A 20,696-nucleotide genomic window follows, 5' to 3' on the forward strand; every position below is an offset into this window, starting at 1 on the left:
TCTGCACAGAGGTGGTGCTCTGTGGGCACAGCTATTACTCAAAGAGTGGGATCAGAGCTTGGGACGGTGGAGCTGTGGGGACATTCAGTCTGTTCCAGGCTGTCTCACAGTGTCTATGGGCTACACAGTGCTGATCCACAGTGGGTAAACCCAGGGAAGCCTAGGTGGTCTAAGAGAAGCAAGCAGGTGCTCACTGGCGCCTTCTCCTCGAGCCTACCCTGAAGGGGCTGTCAGAGTGCTGGAAAAAAGCTCATGAGATTCCTGACAGGGCTGGTGGAAGCGCTACCATTTTTGAAGTCAGTTGACAGTCATATATATGTATATTTAAAGGATATATGTGTTTGTGTGTGTACACACACACACTCATATACACCATACATACATGCACACTTTACCCTTAGGCCCTGGTGCTGTGGGCCTATGTAACCTGGATGGAGTCTGAATTTTTCCCAAACAGCTGTGCTGGCACCAGGCTTGTGCTATGGGAGATCTTGTGTGGCCCTCCCGAGCTGGGCTGGCATGGGCGTTTGCTCTAACACCTGTCTTGTGCGCCCACCAGGGCCAGGCCACCTGAGCTTTGTCTCTTTGGCATAGCCCAGGAATGCTGGAAGAACTCTTGTGGGAGGGTCAGTTGATGGCAGTGGCTGCCACTTCCTGCTTCTGTTTTCCCACATCAAGGATCTCTTCATTGTCTTGCTTATTTGTTTTATTAGAAAGGCAGATTTAGAGAGAGGAGGAGAGACAGAAAGGTCTTCTACCCGCTGGTTCACTCCCCAAGTGGCTACAGTGGCCAACACTGAGCCGATCCATATGGGTACAAGAACCCAACGCTTTGGGCCGTCCTCGACTGCTTTCCCAGGCCACAAGCAGGGAGCTGGATGGGAAGTGGAGCAGCCGGGATACGAATCAGTGCTTGCAAGGGGAGGATTAGCTAAATGAGCCACCATGCCGCCCCCTCCCCTTGCCGTGTCTAGGCTATTTGGGGGTGAAATACGTGCAACTTGGCTTCCTCCCGACCTCTGTCTAAAGGACCAACACAGTGGCAGTCAGCACATCACTGCCCACCACCTTCAGATCTCCAAACCGTGTGAGCCTGAAACTCTGCTCCCTGTCTCCGAGTTTGCCTGCTCAGCGACTTCCTGTTGATGGGACTGTCCCACATAGCATCTGTCCTTTTGAGACTGGCATCCTCAGAATTCAGCCGCATCGTGATCTGGATCAACATTTCCTTGCTGGTTAAGACACCATTTTATTGGGTATGTACACCCTTCTGTGGGCTTTACGAAGTTGAACAATTCCTGCAGAGCAGAGAGCCTGCTCCCAGCGTTGAGTGGGCGCTCCTGGGAGGATCTGGCCCCCCTTAGTGGCTGTGGCGGTGGGAGTGGGCAGTTCCTCCTGGTGACCGCAGAAGCTGCTGTGAGCAGGTCGCTCACACCAGAGCCTGGGAGGATAACCCACATGGTTCCTATATTGTACCAGGAGATTGATGAGTAGAGGCAACAATTTAGAGAGGTGGAAGCAGGCATCTGCGGAATTTGAACTGGAGTGGGTGAGCAGGCTTGCCAGTAGAGAGGGAAAGTCTGGATGGAGACTGCAGCTCTTCAGTACAAACCCTTTTGCTGTTTGATTGCTTTGGTCTGACACAGAGTTTCCTTATTTCTTTAGGGCTATGCCCAGCAACTGACTGACCATGCTGGTCATTTGGCCTGGGAAAGCCAAAGTGCAGGTGCCTATTCTTGGTGAAGGCCGAGGCATCTCCAGACAGGAAGGGAGAGGTGTTGGGTGGTGGCTGTCTGGCACCATCATGCCTGCCCAGAGCATGTGGTTGTACATTTGTTGATGTGAAAAGTAAGAAGAGAAGCAGAGGTTTCCCATTTGCTGGTTCACTCCCCAAATGTTTGCAACAGTCAGGAGAGGCCAGGCTGAAGTCAGGAGCCCAGAGCTCAGTCCCTGGCTTGTGTTTGGGTGGCAGGGACCCATGCCATTGAGACTTGCTGTCTCCTAGGGTTGTCCATTGACAACAAGCTGGAATCAGAAACAGGGCCCAGGCCAGGAATCCATGCACCCATGGGAGATGTGAATGTCCCAAATGAGGCCTCACCTGCTGAGCCCCAAGCATGCCTCCCTGCCAGCAACCTGGTGACAGGCTGCCCATGACTTGGGCGCGTCCCACTCCCACAGGGGGCTGGGCTGGAGAGAGCTTTCAGTCTGGGCTCCCTGGACTCTACTCCTCCCCAGCAGACCACCCTGGTCAAGCAGGGAAGAGAGAGTCCCACCACCACCCTCTGACCCAAACCCTGGCACTGCAGTATGAGCTTTCCCAGACATCATGACCGTGGCCATGTTCAAGGACACCCTCTCTTAGGGTCCCCGAAAGGCAGTGGAGTTATTTTTCTCTTTCCCTTTTTCTCCTCTAGCTGAACCTCTTTGAAATTCTGGCTTCTCGTTTGCTCGGAGACAGTTTGCATTCTGTGAGACGGGCTCCCAGTGCAGTTGTTTAAGGATGGGTTCTGTGCTCGTAGAGCTGGGACTGTTGACATTGGTCTCATGCTCTCTGGAGTCACTTGCACACACCTGGGTTGTCTGGAGAGCTCCGTTTGTTGTGTGCAGCTTCAAGCAGGTGACTGCCTTAATCCCCCAGCATGGCTGGCTCTCAATCTGGGAGACCTGGGTAGGGATCCCACTGTCAGTATTGGGAGTTGTCATTTTGTGAAAGACTTAGCTTATTTGAAGGACAGGGCTGCAGAGAGAAAGAGGGAGTTTGCACCCACTGGTTTATTCCCCAAAGGGCTTTAACAGCTGTTGCTGTGCCTGGCCAGGCCAAAGCCCAGAGCCAGGGGCTTCATCTGGGTCTTCCATGTGGGTGCCGGGACCTACCACTTGGGCCAAATGCTGCTGCTGTCCCAGGTGCATTCACAGTGAGTTGAATCAAAAGTAGGGCAGCCAGGACACGAACCTGTGTATGCCCATAGGGAATACTAGTTTTGTAGGTGGTGGCTTAATCCACTGCACCACAGTGCTGGTCCTGAATTTGAAACTTGAGAGGGCCATACATCTTGATTTCCATGGAATATCCCAACATCCTACAGTGTTGTTTTCTGCCAGAAAGGTGTGGCACCAAAGGAGTATCTTGCTTCATCTGATTTCTTCATAGGAAACGTTTTTGGTTATGAATGTTACACATCCTCTAGGTTTTGCCCTAAGAGACAGTGATTAATTATGTTTTCAAGAGAAGAAGCCTGAGGAGCTGTGATGTACATACTGGCTTCCTGAACAGAAGGCTTGTGCACACAAGTCCTGTGTGGGGGGTGGGGGAGGCTGGGAAAAACAACAGTGACAAGGTCTGGTCCAGCACAGAGCACAGCTCCTGGCCCCAGCTCGTCCTGAGCAAATGAGATAGTTACTCGCCTACATTTGGGGACAGCCTCTGTGGTTTGCAGGGGCCTCATGGCAGTGGCTTCCTGGCAGCCTGTTGGCCCGAGATAAGATGCCCGGACTGTCTGTTGTTTGGGGGTCAGGGAAGGCATCGGAGGCAGTGTACTTCCTACCTCCCCGATCTCCTTCACGTTTCTGGGACTAGTGATGCTCCTTGTTCTGTCTGGAGCTGCATGCGCAATCTTCGGCGTTTTTTCAGTAGAGCTTTACTAAGAACGTACACTTGGCTGTGGCCACTCAGGAAGGTTCTGCGTGAGGGACACACAAGGACCCTGCAAGGACTGGTGGGACCAGCCCCTCTTGGTTACCAAACCCATCCACAAGGGGCAGTGCTCCTGGTTGGAGCAGTGGTGGAAGTGTAGCTGATGGACTCATGGGGTGGCAAGGGACAGAGGGAGGGCAGGGGACCTCCTGGTGACTGTTGTTCAGGTTATGAGGGTGATGAGGCTGCAAGCTGCTGAAGGCAGGCTACAGTGGAGGAGTTCGGATGAGTGGCAAGGTAAAGCAGGTAGTTTTCAAAGAGATTTCAAGAGCATGTTTGGAGATGCCATAGAGGGAAGAAGCAACTTCCCCACCCCTTTTTCGTGTTTACTTATGTTGCTATATCTGCTTCCATTTTTATAAAACGACTTATTTGACAAGCAAAGCTACACAGAGAGAGAGGGAGTTGGGGGAGAAACAGAGAGTTCTTCCATGTGTAAGTTCTCTGCCCGAATGGCTGCATTGGCCAAGGGCTAGACTAAGCTGAGGCTGGGAGTCTGAGCTCCATCCAGGTCTCCCACCTGGGTGGTGGGGACCCCAGTGCTGTGCCATCCTCCACTGCTTTCCCAGTGCATCAGCAAGGAGCTGGGTCCAAAGTGGGGTCGTTGGGATTCAAACTCTTGTATAGGCTGGGGCCAGACCTGCTGGATTTTGTTGTGTATAAATGGAGATGCATTTGACCCATGATTTTTGTGTGTTAGGCCCACATGTGATGGGCAGGGACCAGAGCAGGACTAGCTGATTCACTCCCCCTTGGGGGATCTTCCTGCTCCAGGATGCCAGGGGCTACCCTCGGACTTGAGCCCCATGGCCCAGCTGTCTCACGCACTCCCTGCGAAGCTGTTCCTGGGATCTGTGCACGTCTCCTTCCTGGCACTGTCCCCATGTAGTGTGTTGGGACAGCTTTGTGACAGTCCCCACTGTGGTTTCTAGGTGAATTCAGTGCATCCTTCGGAGCCCAGCATGGGTGCTGGCCGCAGGGTCAGCTGAAGGAGCTGCTGCAGTGACTACATTGAGACAGGGCAGCTGCCATGTTGGAGCTTGCCTTCTTAAAAACTTCATGGGTTATTTGAAAGTGTGCAATCAATTCTGGCTGTAAGGTGAGGTCTCCTCGCTTCTCTCCTGGGAGACACCAGAGCCACCTTAACAAGTTTTGTGCCACAGATGAGCTTTGCTGTGCTCTGACATCTGGTCAACCAGGAGCTGTGCCTGTTGTCCCTGGCTCTGCCTGGCATCTCCCCTTCTGGGCTTCAGTGACATCTGCAGGCCACAGGGGCACTGGGGGGTCAGGAGACCTAGGTAACGATGCTGCCTGTGTCCTATTTCTGTCTGCACGTGTTAATCCTTGAGCAGAGAGCTTGGGAGAAATGTCCATCATTTCTCAAGTGTTTTCAGATTCCACTGTTGGGTTTGAGAAGTACTTGTTGGTTTTAAATTATGCAGAAGAGTTTCCTAGCAGAGAGATGGAGATTTTCTCCACATTCAGTTCGCGTCTGTGGTGTGTGGGCTTGGGGGCGGGGGGGGCGGATCAGAGCCACATGACCCTGGCTCCATCCCTGGACACTCACACAGGTTGTTTCATTGTTTCCGACCTGGATGGGGATAGCAGGTCACTTCCAGGTATGGAGAACTTAGTTATATTAGATTATTTTATAAGAAAACCAGTGGACAGAGCACTGTGTCCAGCTTCTGCTGGGGCCAGCAGAGCAGACCTGGGGACTCACATGCCTGGGTCTCAGATGGCTAGGGATCCAGGCCAGCATGCCACCCCGCAGGAAGAATGAGCTCGGAAACCCATGTGCTCAGGGCTTGGGGATGTGTGAGAGGGTGGACCACTCTGAGGGAGTGGAGTACGTTATAGGTGAGGAATGACTTCTGGGGCACTTCTTCCGACCAGGCTACTCCACTTGCAGGTGAGTGAAGGAGCTGAGACCAAGCTGTGTGGAGGACTTTTCTGGTTCAGACCAATACACCCGCCCACGTGGGAGACCTGAGCTTGGCTAGCTAACACTGACCACTGCTGGTCACCCCCACAAGTGAACACAAAAGTTAGGGCTGTGGGGCCTACCTGGCAGGGCTAGTACCCATCAGTGTGTTGAAGCAGGGAATGGGTCAGGTTAGGCTGGACCATGGCACTAACCAGTGTGCAGGAGAACTGGATCTGGGGGCAGAATCTGTGGAGGGATGACTCCTGTAGGACTGCAGTACCCACTGGTGTGCTCAGGAGCTAGGTGGTGACAGGCCAGGCGAGGCATAACCGTGGAGCTTACCAATGCTCATGGGAAATGGAGTTGGGACCAGGCTGGGGTGGTGCAGCCTGTAGCACCTGCAGTTGCATCCAAGAATCGGGTATGGGGCCACAACATCCACCAGCACACATAAAGGCCAAGACTTGAGGGCTGGACTATGCTGGGTAAGGGCCTAGTGACTGCTGGCACATGTGAGATCTGGGTCTTGGAGTGGGCCCTGGTAGGGGAACTTGGAGAACTCTCCTGTTGGGCTGTAGCTTCTGGTGTGGGCTGGGCCAGGTGGCAAACTGGGATGGATACTGCTTTGGCATTCCTCAGCATGATGTGAACTGGGTCTGTGATATGCCAGAGTGGGCTAGGCTCTGGCACCTGCTGAACCAGGTGAAAGCTGGGTCTAGATGCTGCTGTCTTGGCCTGGCTGCTCCGGTCCCAGAGGTCCCCATGCAGCAGCTCCTCCATGCCCCCTCTGTCCATCACTGCCTCCTGTGCTGTTTCCCTCTCCTGGGGGTGCACTGGGATATGTGCAGACCTTGTGGCTAGAGGGGCGGTATCTGCTCACAGTGACCTGATAGGAGAGGATTGTTTCCATGCTCTATGGCCTTTCAGAGCACAACCTTCCCCCCACCCCCCATACACACCCTGAGCTTCCTCCTCTTTTCTTGCAGGCTGGCTGTTCTTAGTTCAGTTACTTTCCCACTGGGCTAGAAGCCATCGAAGGTTGAGTCTGTGGGGCCCACTATATCCCAGCCAGTGATGCGCATTCGTGTGTAATAAAGTGAAAGGTGAACCCCTCAGCTCCTTCCTCCCCCAAGTCACCGAGAAGCAGGTGGTAGGGCCCTCGAACCCTTGCTCTGTGCCTTGTATGCGCATGTGGCTGTGTGACTCTACAACTCCTAGCTGGCTTATTGCACCTGTGGCTGGGATGTGTCACTCAGCAGTAGGCTTTCCCCAGCTCTGTCAGCACACTGGAGCTGCCTTTCTCTCCAGACCTGAAGAGTATTCCCAGCACTGAACTTGGCCCTGATATACATCACCTTTTCCCCATTTATTGGGGGTATTTTGGTTGTTTCCAGTGTCTTAAAATATTGCTGCTGTCATCTCCTGGATTGGGGAGTCCCCCTGGAGGTGCACCTGTTGGCTAGAAGGATGTGCATATTTAAATTTTTCGTAGAGAATGTGGAATTGCTTTTTGAGTGGCTTCTTGGGGGGATTGTCCCTCAAGAAATACATTGTTTTAAACAAAACCATTAAGAGGTCATTCGTTGCCAGCAAATAAAGGGAGGGGCAGCCCCTTGGGCAGAGAGCCATGCATTGTGGTAGTGGTATAAAGGTTTCGTGGGGCACAGCTGTGGATACCACTGGACTGCTGTGCCCTGGACAAGGTTGGCAGCCAGCGTGTCCCTCGCATGAGGGCTGCGGTCTTGGGTGGGTGGTCATCGGCCGGCCGTAGCTGGTGCTGAGCAGGAATCCCGTGAGGGGCTGCGGTCTTGGGTGGGTGGTCATTGGCCATAGCTGGTGCCCAGCAGGAAGCCTGTGTGACAGGGCGGTTGGGGATCAAATTGAAATGAAGATGGGATCTGAGCTCAATTTAACAAACTTGTTAACAGCAACTGGGCACTGTAATTCACACACCATAAAGTTAACCCCCTTCAGCTGTGAAGTTCAGTGGGTTTTCATATCTGTATGATGTTCATCACCATTATCTACTTGCAGAACACTTCTGTCCCCCAGGCCCATTTGCACTCACTCTCCGTTCTTCCAGTTTCTCCAAGTCCCTGCTGGGGTCTCCTTGGATGATGTATTTTTTCTTCTTGACTCATCACCACTGTTCAGGCTTGTGCACCTGATCCAAACCCACTGCCATGGACAAGGCCTCATCTGCAGCTGTGCACCTGGTCTGAGCATCAGGTGTGTCCACAGGATAGCTTGTAATCCTGGAGAGTGGACAATTGGGTGTGGGAGGAAGCAGGGAGCCTTGTAGAAGGCAAAAGAACTTGGAGGCTGAGGCCAAGGTTTGTTTGGTGAAGGTGGTGGGTTCTGGAACCTCTACAGCAAGCCCACTGTTCATGCTGGCTTAAAGGCAGGGTGGGCCAGAGAAGCATCTAGGGAGGACCACAGCTGAGTGATGGGTTGTTGTCAGCTGAGAGGAGTAAGGCTGTGACTGGCCAGGGATTTTGTGATGTGAAGTGTGGCCTTGCTGGGCATGCCATCTAGGCACACCTGCTAACTGTGCCTTGGAGCTGTTGAGAGGTACAAGCTTGGGAGCTACCACTTAGAGAGGCCTTATGGGCCTGGTCCTTCACAAGATGTCTGAGTGGTCCTGGGGCTGCTGTGCTGTTCAGTGGCCTCAGTTGCCTGTGCCATGTGCAACAGCCTGGGCAGGGAATGGGCGTAGCTGGGAGCTGAGAGCCTATCATCTTCCATGATCTAGGGAGCCAGCAGGTGCCAGATTCCCCTAAAGTGTCCCCCAAATCCACTAATGTATTTCTAGTAGCATGCAAAAATCTCCATCTGTTTTGGGATTTTTGCACAGTCTGTGTTATTTCCATCATTCTTTCACCATCTTAAGGATGTTTCTAGAAGAGTTAAAGTAGTGTCCTTTGGGCCTAAGACAAAGGTCATAATGTTCCTCAAAGTTGGCAGAGTAGAAAACGCACCTAAAAACATTTTCATGTAGCGACATTGTTGTATCCTGCATTGAATGTTACAGATGCCCCTAGCTCCGGCGCCTTTCCCTGCATAACATGTACACCCACACACTGGTGGTGCGGGAGTTCAAGGCTGGAGAGAGCTTCAAACACAGGCACCTAGGGTTTAAGCCCCTGTCTCCGCCTGGGCCTTCGCACTGTGACCTTGCACCAGTGGCTTGTGCTTCCAGAGCTGGAGCTGGCTGAGGAATACAGGACCAGAATAGAATTCCCTTAAGCCTGTCACCCAGCAACAGCTCCTGCAGGCTGAGACTTCGTTGCCCTGCCAGCTTTTCTCTCCAAGGGCCAGATCAGGTGGGACCCAACCCAGAGACAGAGGCATCTGATCTGAGCTGTGGTTGCAGGAGTGGAAGCACCCTTCTGATGCCAGTCTGCACCCTAGGCTGTGGATGAGGGCTTACAGCCCTGGCAGTGGCCACCCTGGCCAGCCCAGCCATCCAGGGTCCTCCCCCTGGAGCTGTGGTGTGGTGATTTTCTTCCATCATGGGCAGCATATTGTTCCTTGTTTTGGTAGAGTCATGGTGAGCCCTGACTGGCTGGGATGTGATGCTCAGACTGTATGCACCATGAAGTACCATTCCTCTTCACATCTCGCTCGTGGTGCTGCTTCTTCTGGTCCTGTCTGAGGATCTTGTCTGAGTCCCCTTTTGCTTCATCCCAGGGAGGTTTAGCATCCCTCGCATCACTTTCCAGGAGTCCTGCTGCTTGCTGAGCTCTGCCATCCTCTGTCCTAGGTGGGAGCGCACCGATTTGCACCCCACCCCACCAGCCTTGCCCCAACCTGCAGGCCCTCAAAGATGGAGGCCGAGAACCCAGAGTGGTGTGCAGCCAACCAGGTTCTCAATGAGCCAGACCAGGCAGTCCAGCTCTGGCCCTGGGTTCCTGACTTGGGCCCAGTTGCCTTGGGATGGGGGAGAATAGGGGTGGGATGTGGCTGCTCCTGGCCAGCCTGCTGACTGGAGAGTTGGTGTGGTACCGAGGGCTGGGACTTTCGGCCTGCTTGGGCCAGCTTTGGGACTACTTGCCACTCCTGCACAAGGAAGGGCTGGGCTTGCAGCCTTGCAGCTGTGGGCTCTAGGTAGCAGGATCTTGGGGCTCATCTTGGGACAGTTGCACCCCATAAGGGCATCTCCGTCCTTCCCTCTGAGCAATTTGCATAGTTGGTGTCATTATTGCTGTGTGCCAGGAGTGTGCCCTTTAGCAGCTGGGGAAGGGGAGCGGTGCCCCCTGCTGTCTTTACCTGTCCTGCTGGCCTTCTCTTAGGGTTGGCTGAGTGGTACTTGCCCACTTGGGTGGCTGATTCTGGGAACCAGCACAGGTGCACTGTTCAGTCTTTCGGGTGTATCTGATAGAATTCTTCACCCCATCCCCTGAAAATGCGGCACATGTGCACTGTCTGAAGGAAGATAACCTGAACCATGTCAGGCTCTGTGCTTCATGTTTTGCTGGTTTGAAAAGCAAGTGGGGGATGGGGCCTTGATTGGATGCGTGTTGCTTCCTGTCCGAGTGAATGAGACCTGTGATTTGAATGGGACAGGATCTCTGCATCTTCCTCCTGAGCAGTTTGGGAAGTGCACATATGCGGGAGAAAGTTGACAGCAGATGGCCCCAAGTCTTTGTTGAACCAGTTTGAGGGCTCACATTGGAGAACCATGGTCCGCCTGTGGCCATTTATCAGAGTGCTTGTCTGCTCTGGGCTCAGATCCTGTTTGCGGCTGCTTTTTGCTGTTGTGATCTGCAGCAGGGAGCCATTAACTCTGCAGTTAGGGTGTGTGCTCAGGGCCCCCCTGTTGGTGAGTGAGGGGTTGGCTTGCTCAGCTCATGGGCAATTGTGTTCTCTTTCAGTCTCTGGAATATTCAGGCACTTCCAAGTCTCGCGTGGGAGACTGCCGCAGAGGTCTGCACCATCTGGCGCACAGGGAGAGTCATCTTGTGTCTGGAAATTCTGGGTGAGTAGGATGTGTCGCTATCCCCACCTGCCTCCACGCCCTCTTCCGTGTGCACATCCTGTGTGGGCCTCAGTTCACTGAGCTGTGCTGAGCTGAGCTGTGAGGGCAGTGCACCTGCCAGGACCCATATTTTTTGTTAGCCAAAGTCTAGGTGTAGCTATGCTGTACTGTGCTGTCATTTTCTGCCTTTTTACAAAGTGAGACTTAGCATTGTCCCTGAGCCTATTGAGGAGATGGGTTCCCAGAGGTCCCTGTGGACATCAAACTCCACCGACACTCCTATCCCTTGGAGACAGTGGCATGGTATTCACCCAGACCCTGCGTTCAACCTCCCACCTAACCATATCATTTCTAGATGATGTGGGGTGCGCACATTGTGTGGTGTCATTGTTGCGTAAATAGCTTCTTTGCTGACACAAGTCCCGTGTGAATGCAGCTGTTGCAGGCGTGGCTGCACAGAATCCTGCTCGAAGCTGGGGCACACTCCAACAGGAGTGCCAGTGAGAGGCCGAGGGTCTGGGAGGGACTGCCACGTGGCCTGGATGGCGCTTCATTTCTGTGGATTTGGCATAGTGTTCTCTGGACAGCAAGTTCGAGTTTTGCCTTTGGAGCTTTCTGGAATTGAGTTTTTCAAGCCTTGGTTGGCCAAGTCGAATCTCTGCTCTCAGGCCTGCGGATGCTGAGGGCAGATTGTGTCTTGAGGGAGAAGATAGGAAGGAGAGCAGGTGTTCCCAGAGGATGAAAGGCCAGACGGGGGCTGTGCATTTCCTAGGACCCCGTCAGTTTGGCTTTGGGGACCCTGCCTGGGGCCCACCAGCCTCTTGTCTCTGCTGCTACAAGTGTTGATTTCTTGGATGGCCTGCCTTTCCGTCCCAGTGTGTCTTGGCACCCAAGACATCTGCTTGGTCAGTTCTTCCTGGGAGTCCAGGATTCAGGCTGAGAAGATGTAAAAAAATAATAATGACAATAATAACTTCCTCTTAAAATATTTATTTGAAAGGCAGAAGGAGAGAGCTTGCATCCACTGGTTCACTTACCAAATGATTACAATGACTGGGGGTGGGCCAGGAGGAAGCGAGGGGCTTGGACCTCCATCCAGGTCTTTCACAGAAGTGGCACAGCCCAAAGACCTGGGCCACTTTCTGCTGCCCTCTGTTTGCCGTGCATTGGTAGAGAGCTGGATTAAAAGTAGAGCAGCCAGGATGTGGACTGGTACAACAGTGTTGGCCCCAATAATTCCTAAGTTATTCTGCATCCCAGTCCACTTGCCACTGACTGTTCATAAGGGTGGCCATCCTGGTCTATCTCCTGGAGGTCTTCATCAGGAAACCCATAGCCTGTGTGGTTTGGGAGAGCAGGCACTGCTCACCCACAGTACTGGAGGGGGCGTTCAAGGTCCTCGTGGCAGCAGGGTTGGTCCCTGGCGAAGGCTGTGAGGGGCACCTCTGTCCTGCCATTCCTTCCTCACTGGCCAGGATTTGCTGGCCGTCATGCTTGCAGCCTGTTTTTATCAGCTCCCACCTGAATGACCTGGCTTGTTTCCAAACAGGCTCTCACACACGGGTGTGGGGCGGCAGGACTCAAACATCATCTGGGTGTTCATCATGCTTCAGCCCTTCTGGGGCGGGGCCCATTTGCTAGCTGCAGCCCTGCCCCTCCTGCAGGGGTGACGGTCCTCCAGGAGCCCAGGGACCAGTGACGTGCAGTGCACGGCAGGGTAGGGCCAGCCCCCAGCCTTGCTCTGGTCCTGGCAGGTTCTCTGAGCTGTGTTTTTGCTGCTGTTTCTCACACTGCCCCTGTCTGGGTCTCTCAATACCAGACCTGTCCCTGCAAAGCAGCTGTGCCAAGCCCACTTCCTGCCCTCCTTCCAAAAATGTCCTGAGCAGCCCCTCCCCATCCGCAAACCCCGTCATGCACTCCCTCACCTTCCTGTTCATGCAGTGGGCTTGCTGATGATAGCTGAGCACAACAGTTCCTCTTGCTCATGAAAGTGTTGTAATGTCGCATGACACATTGTGTCTGTGTGTGTGTGTGTGTGTGAGAGAGAGATGATGGTTTAGAAACTCCTGCCATGCTGCCTGTTGGACAGAGGGGTGGCACCTGGCAGATGAGTGTTTGCCCTGCTATTTAAGACGCTGGTTGAGATGCCTGTGTCTGGTAGCAGAGTCCCTACATTTGAACTCTAGTTATACTCCCAGTTCTAGCTTCTTGCCAGTGCAGACCCACGGAGGTAGAAGGCGATGGTGCCTCAGCCACCTGCCTGGGAGACCCGAGTTGGAATTCCCAGCTCCCAGCTCCCACCTGGTCGAGCCCAGACTGAGCATTTAGGGAGTGAACCATACGATGGGAGCTTGCTCTTTCATCTTTCAAATCAAAATTAAATAAAAATTTTAGTATAGCTCACAAAACTATGTATGGTATGTAATACTTCATAATGATGAATATACCGCTTTATACATTCACTATATTCTCTATTTTGTCATGATTTTGTGTGTGCCTGGGAACCGGCTCAGACAGCTCATGCTTCCTGGGTCTGGTTGATCACATCACTTTCTCGTGTCCTTGATTTGACCTCGGGTTGCTCTGTTTATCATAGGAACAATGAATGACATGTTTATAGCTAAGCGTATAATAGATGGTCAAGTTATGTATTTGGTCGTCTGGGATAGCTTGCCATACATTTAGTCTCTGGCATGCAATTTTACGCACATAAACATGAGAGGCCTTCAAGATGTTCATGGAAAATGCATCATAAAACTGCACAGATTTCCTTTTTTTCTACCAAAATAAGAGAGAGTGCTCTTGTTGGCTTGTTCACTCCCCAGATGTCCACTACAGTGGGAGCACCCCGAGCCCAGCCGTCACCGCTGCTTCAAGGGTCAGCACCAGCAGGATGCTGGAGGCCGGGTTGGGGTCTGCAGTCAGATCCCGGAACTCTCATGGCGGATTGCAGGGCCTCACCACCAGACTCGGGGTGCTGCCACCTCCTTTCCTCTTTTCTTTCCGTTTTCCAGCAACTATTCCATATAATGTTTGTAAAGCAGCAGGACTGCTCACCAACATCCCTCAGAATTCACCTGTGTTGCTGAGTGGCATGCAACGTGGGTGTTAGGACCTTGTGAGAACAAACAGCCGCATGTGTTCTCCTGCACCGTGCACTGCTGAGGGAGCTGCTGCTGGTCCCTAAGGGTGACAGCCTCCCCACCCCTGGCCCCCACCATGGCCAGGGAGGCCACTGCAGCCCCTCGTGCTCAGAGGGACAGAGCCATGTGAATACCCTCAGTGTCACTTCACTGCCACTATTCCAAGGTCTACCAAAGCCTGGGCTCACAGGCACCACCGTGCCTGCCAGATCAACACCTACTGTGACACATGTGCTGCAGCATCCGTCCTCCACCTCCTTGACCAACTTTTTCAAAACCTATTTTCACTTTATATATTATATATGTATATAGTATACACACACACACACAAAACATGAACAGACCCTTGGCCATTGTCCCTCCAGTCGCACGCCTCATCACACTCCCCAAGATCACCATCTGTTTTCGGTTCCAGTACCTGCTCATCCCAGCTGAAGACTAGGGGCTCATCTCCATGGCCTCCTTCGCCCCTTGGCCCCTTGCTGGGTTAGCGCACACTAAGCAGCCCTTGCCTGGATCCCACGTCTTCTCCAGCCCCTGGTGGCCACCAGATGGCCTGCTATCTCTGTGGGTTTGCCTCTTGCGGAAGTTACTAAGACCTACCTTGGTGGGGGGATCTCCTGTGTGTGACCCGGCCTCAGGGCAGTGTGGGTGAGACTCGTCCCTTGGGATATGGTAGAGTATCAGTTTTTTCTGTGACTGAATGTGACTCCATTGTAGGGGTAAGCACTGTCTGCGTCCACTTTACAGCTGGTGGACCCTGGGCTTGCTTTGCCTTTGGTCCATCATGGATAACGCTGCCGTGAACCTGGCACTGTCGACTGGATGTGCTTAACAGTGGGATTCTTGGGAAGTGTGGTCATGCTAGGTGTAACTGAGGAACTGCCCGGCTGTTGCAAATTCCCACCAGTGATGGGTGGGGGTTCCTCACAATTCTGGTATTTTCTGTTTGCTTTTGTTACAGACAGTTCACTGGATGTGAAGCATAGCTTGTGTGGGGTGTGTATGTGTGTTTTGATTTCAGATTTATTTATTTTGTATTGGAAAGGTAAATTTACAGAGAGATGAGATGACAGATCTTCCATCCACTGGTTCTCTGCTCAAATGGCCATAATGGCCAGAGCTGAGCCAATCTGAGGTCAGGAGCCAGGAGCTTCTTCCAGGTATCCCATGCTGATGCAGGGTCCCAAGGGTTTGGGCTATCCTCTACTGCTTTCCCAGGCCACAAGCAGGGAGCTGGACGGGAAGTGGAGCAGCCAGGACACAAGTTGATGTTTGCAGGCAGAGGATTAGCTGGTTAAAAAGTTGGCACTGGCTCTGTGTGTGTGCTTAAAGAGTTGTTTTTCGTTTTGTTTTGTTTAATGAAAGAGAGATCTTAGAAGAGAGAAAGTGTACATCCATCTGCAGGTTCACTCCCCACATAGCTGTGATAGCCAGGGCTGGGACAGGCTGCAGCCAGAAGCCAGGAGATTCCTCTGGGTTCCTCATGTGGGTGCAGAGGCCCAAGGGCTTAAGCCACCCCCACTGCCTTTCCACCCTCCCTGCCTTTCCTGGCAAGGAGCCAGATTGGAAGTGGAGCAGCCGGGACATGAACCAGCACTTGTATGGTATGCTGGCACTGCAGGTGGAGGATTATGCCTGTAAGTTACTAGATTTTTGGGTGAATGCTCTTAATGGAGTTGATGATTGTTCTTTATTCCTAATTTGGTGAGTGTTGCTACCTTTTATTTATTTATTGGGTAGAGAGGGTGGGTGAGAGAGAACCCCCATCTGCTCATTCACTGTCACCCCCATCCTCTAGATGTCTGCACTGGCTGGGGAGATGGTGAGGGTAAAGCCAGGGGTCAGGAATTCATCTAGCTCTTCTGAGTGAGTGGCAGGAGCCCATGTACTTGAACGGTCACCCCCACCTCTCAGGGTCTGGCTTGGCTGGAAGCTGGAGTCAGGAGCAGGAGCCGGGAATTGTACCCAAGTGCCCTGAGTGGGACGTTGGCATCTCAGCTGATGTCTTAACCAGAGACTAAATGTGTGTTCCTGTTCGCTTTAAATCAGGAACAGGTGTTGGAGTTTGTCATATGCTTCTTCTGTGTCAACTTATATATGATTTTGCTCTTTAAATGATATGATCACTTATATCTATTGAGTTTTCTGTTTAATCATCTTTGTAACCTTGGGAAAAATCTCACCTGGATATATTATATAATTCTTTGTTCTACTTTGGTTTCATATCTTCTCGAAGATTTAAGACAACTTATTTTTGTTTTATTGGAGAGGCAGAGACATTTCCCATTCACTGGTTCACTCTCTACACTCCAACAGCAGGCACAGATGGGCTAGGCTGAAGCCCGGAACTGGAAGCTTGGGCATCCTTTGCTGAGTGGCTGGGACCCTGATACTTGGACCACATCCTAATATCTAGGCAAGATGGTAGAGAATTGGTATCATTTCCTCCTTAAATGTTGACTGGAGTCGCTGCTCCACCTCTGCTGCAGCTTCTTGCCGACATGTGCTCTGGGAGGCAGCAGGCGGCTCCATTTCTTGAGTTCCTGCCACCCATGTCAGGGATCTGGATGAAGCTCCCAGCTCCTGGTTTCAGCCTGGCCCCAGCCTGGCCCAGCCCTGGCTGTTGCAGGCATTTAGGGAGTGAACCACTGAGTGGACCATCTCTCTCTCTGGGTTTCAATTAAATACACAGAAAACTTTAAAAAGAGGAATGAGTTTGTTTGATTTAAATGATTGAATCAGTCTCAGGTTTTTTTGTTCTGTCCTTTCACTGTCCATGGAATGAGTACTGGTGAGTTATTTCATGATTTGTCTTGCTTATTTGTGATATTCTCTCATCTGGTTTAAAAAAAGATTTGGAATTGGTTGACTTTCTCTATTTTTTATTATCTATTTAATCAATTTATATTCCAATTTTTAAAACATTATTTTGCTTCGGGCTTCAATTAAAAAAAATCATGCTAAGCTTAAGCTCTAAGACGTTCGTGTCCTTGATTTTACATTTTTCCTATTCTATGCATTCAAGGACTGCTTTGGTTACATTTTGCAAATTTTGGTGTGTGGAATTCTCATTTTCATTTAATACAAAGGCTTAAACAATTTCTCTTGGTAATTTCCTCATTGTCCCATGTGTTTTTTTCATTTCCTCATTGGCCCGTGTGTTCTTTAATTTACAGGTGGTTGGAGAGTCTCCTGGACTTCTTGTTGATTTTTAAATTATTTTCTGGGCTGAAAACATATTTCATGTGGTTTGTGTTTTTACAAATCTGTCGAGAGGTGCTCGTGGCCCCACATGTTGTGTGCCACAGTGAACGTTCGTGATGGCTTGGGGAGAAAGCATGTTTTGCTGTTGATGGAGATGGCGTTCTGAACACGTCAGATTGCATGGACTGACAGTGAGCTGATCGTGTTGGTTTTATCTGTGTTCTACAACACGGAGGTCTCTGAGTCTTCACCTGCAACAGTAGGTTTTCCTGCTTCTCCTTTTAGAATCTTGGTGCTGAGTTGCTGGGTGCAGGGCCGTTGATGGTGATCCTTTCGTCCCTTGTGACATGAAAATGTCGCTTCCTCCAAAGACTGCCAGGTCTGAATGTGAAATTGTTCCTCCCACCTTCATCTTTCTTTTGTTTTTAATTAGAGGGAGAGACTTTCATAGACAACTCCTATCTGCTTGTGACAAAGGCTGGCTAGGAGCTGGGAGTGCAATCCAGGGCTTGTCTGTGGCTGGGAGGGACCCAGCTGCATCCTGGGCCTCCCAGGCACTTCAGTATGGGATGTGGGCTTCCAAACCACCAGGCTGGGTGTCTAAACCATTAGGGCAAAGGGCTGCTCCCTACAGGGTAAAGACAAAGTAAGTTTACCTTTAAATAGTGTTGTATCTCGTGATGTCTAGTTCAAGTCCATTATAGCAGAGTATTCTGTCTCTCCTTCCTGTCCTTGGCACTGCTGAACTTAACCTCATATATCCATTGTTATTGTTATTGCTTAAAAGAGTAGGTGTTACGACTTAGTCCCAGTAAGAGTAAGGGAAGTAGAAACCTTTGTCTTGTCTTCGTGCGTTCCTTTGTGGATACCTTTCTTGTCTTTATGTAGGTCTAGGTTTTTGGGCTGCATCTTCTTCTTTCTAGAGAAAGGGAGATATTTAACAGTTGCTCTCAGGGTATGTCTGCCAGTGAGAGCTTCCTTTAGTTCCTGTCTGAGAATCTATTTACTTCTCTTTTGTTTTTTTTGTATCTGGGGGGTAATCCCAGACTTTTTTTTGTAGAATTTGGAGATTTCATTCCTTTCTCTTTTGGCTAGCATACTTGTGATGAAAAGTCTGGCGTGATTCTTGTCTGAGTCCCTCAGTAGATGTTTACCCATCATTTCCATAATTTTTTCTTTATCTTTGGTTTTCTGTAATTCAAACAGTATATGCCTGGGTATAGTTATTCTCATTTGTTTTATTTCTTTTTTTATTATTTATCTTTATTGGAAAGTCAGATATATACAGAGAGGAGGAGAGACAGAAATATCTTCCGTCTGTTGATTCACTCTCCAAGTGATTGCAGGCTGGTGCTGTGCCGATCCTAAGCCAGGAGCCTAGAGCCTCTTCCAGGTTTCCCATGCAGGTACAGGGTCCCAAGGCTTTGGGCCATCCTCAACTGCCTTCCCAGGCCACAAGCAGGGAGCTGGATAGGAAGTGTGGCTGCTGGGATTAGAACCAGCACCCATATGGAATCCTGGCATGTTCAAGGTGAGGACTTTAGCCACTAGGCCATGGCGCTGGGCCCTTGTTTTATTTCTTAAATTTATGTTTCTGTTTTGTGTTCGTTGAACTTCCTAGTTCTCTGGTTTGGTGTCTGTCACTACTTTGGGGGAAAAATTGCCATTGTTAGGTATTTTTCTTCTCCATTTCTCTTGTGTTTTAAAGATTTATTTATTTATTTATTTTTAAGATTTATTCATTTTATTACAGCCAGATATACACAGAGGAGGAGAGACAGACAGGAAGATCTTCCGTCCGATGATTCACTCCCCAAGTGAGCCGCAACAGGCTGATGCGTGCCGATCCGAAGCCGGGAACCTGGAACCTCTTCCGGGTCTCCCATGCGTGTGCAGTGTCCGAATGCATTGGGCCGTCCTCAACTGCATTCCCAGGCCACAAGCAGGGAGCTGGATGGGAAGTGGAGCTGCTGGGATTAGAACCGGCACCCATATGGGATCCCGGGGCTTTCAAGGCGAGGACTTTAGCCACTAGGCCACGCCGCCGGGCCCTGAGTGATTTATTTATTTTTTATTGCAAAGTCAGATATACAGAGAGAGGAGGAGAGACAGAGAGGAAGATCTTCCGTCCGATGATTCACTCCCCAAGTGAGCCGCAACGGGCCGGTGCTGCACCAATCTGAAGCCGGGAACCTGGAACCTCTTCCAGGTCTCCCACGCAGGTGCAGGGTCCCAACGCATTGGGCCGTCCTCAGCTGCATTCCCAGGCCACAAGCAGGGAGCTGGATGGGAAGTGGAGCTGCCGGGATTAGAACCGGCGCCCATATGGGATCCCGGGGCGTTCAAGGTGAGGACTTTAGCCGCTAGGCCATGGCGCTGGGTCCTCTCTTGTCTTTTAATATTCATGACATATACACATCCCTGATATGATCTCACAGTTCCTAGTTGTTCTGTGTTTTTGTTTTGTAATCTCGTTTGGTAGGTTGAAGGGCACCGACCATCTCGCCCTTTGGCCATGTTGGTGAACCCGTCGTCTCTTCCCCATCTTAGTCTCTTCTTGTTCAGACATTTCCAGCTCAGAGATTCAGAGTCTTCATTAGCCTTTCTGTCACTCTGCTTGGATTAACCATCGTTTCTTGCATGTTGTCTATTCTTTTCTTTAGAACCTTTAGCATATCAGTCATCTAGATGTGAAGTTCCTGGTCTGATAATTCCGAAAAGCATGTCATACCAGGTCTGGATTTGAGGCTGGCATTTTATCACTTCTGAGTGTGACTCCCCGTCCCCTCTGACCTTTTGACATACTTTATTGTGTGTTCTGTAAAGCCAAGCATTACTGTGTTGGGAAGGCAGAACTGAGGCTAATAGGCCATCAGTGTGAGGGTTGTGTCAATTTCAGTGAGAGTCGGACTGCGTACAATGCATCAGTGTGAGAGTTTGTGTCAGTTCCACTCCATACAGCATGAGTCAGGCCATGTACAGTGTTGGTTGTGGTTGCAGGTGTCAGGGAGTTCAGTTTCTCCAGTGTCCTTGTGTGTGTTTCCTGGTCTTGACTTGGGGCTTCCCTAAGGCCTTCTTAGGGTCTGTGTTCTATAGCTCTTGCAGCTTTAGTACACTATTATCACACTGGTACCTGCTGGTATAGTTATAAGCTATTGAAAGGGTGGTGGCTTATAATCCCATGACTAAATCCCAGTCCTTCAGTGGACCTGTCCTTGGGCTGTGACCGTGTTTCTTCTTATACAGAGCCTCCCTGACATCCTTTACGTCTCACTAGACCCACCCCAAGCTGCATATATCCTGAGCTGAAGATGCACTTGATGCTCCCAACATGCAGAGCATCACAGCATCACCTAGGCTACCTTAAATGTGCTCGGAGCACTTGCAGACTGCACTTGGCCCAAGTCTTCCAACACAGCCTGTTTTAGAAGAAAGCATTGAATATTTTGTGCAAGTTGCTGAATACCATGTAGGTGACAACAAGGATTGAGTAAATGGGTACCTTTTGATACCATTGTAAATTCAGAAAGTCCTAAGATTCAGAAAGTCCTAAGCCAGCATGGGGATTGGTTGCAAAGCTTTTCCCAAGCCCATGGACCCAAGACAGGATGGCTGGAGGTGCCAGAACTCAGAGCATCCAGGCAGGTCCTGTGGAGCAGGCTGTTCTACAGGGGTTTCACAGCAGGTGCCTTCCCCCTGCCTCTGGGCCCCAACCTGGAGAGAACCTGCTGAGGACCCTGGAGA

At 51.0% G+C, this 20,696-nt stretch overlaps 1 protein-coding gene across 2 annotated transcripts in view; it reads left to right on the forward strand.

The window, feature by feature from the left end:
* APBA2 (amyloid beta precursor protein binding family A member 2) overlaps positions 1–20,696 on the forward strand; it is a 195,980-nt gene that overhangs the window by 21,453 nt on the left and 153,831 nt on the right. For both annotated transcript variants that reach the window (XM_058666541.1, XM_058666542.1), the window contains exon 2: positions 10,499–10,602. The gene's annotated coding sequence lies outside the window, so the exon portion shown is untranslated. The remainder of the gene's footprint in view (positions 1–10,498; positions 10,603–20,696) is intronic.

This window comes from Ochotona princeps, chromosome 6 (assembly GCF_030435755.1).
Source record: "Ochotona princeps isolate mOchPri1 chromosome 6, mOchPri1.hap1, whole genome shotgun sequence".
Taxonomy (NCBI): domain Eukaryota; kingdom Metazoa; phylum Chordata; class Mammalia; order Lagomorpha; family Ochotonidae; genus Ochotona; species Ochotona princeps.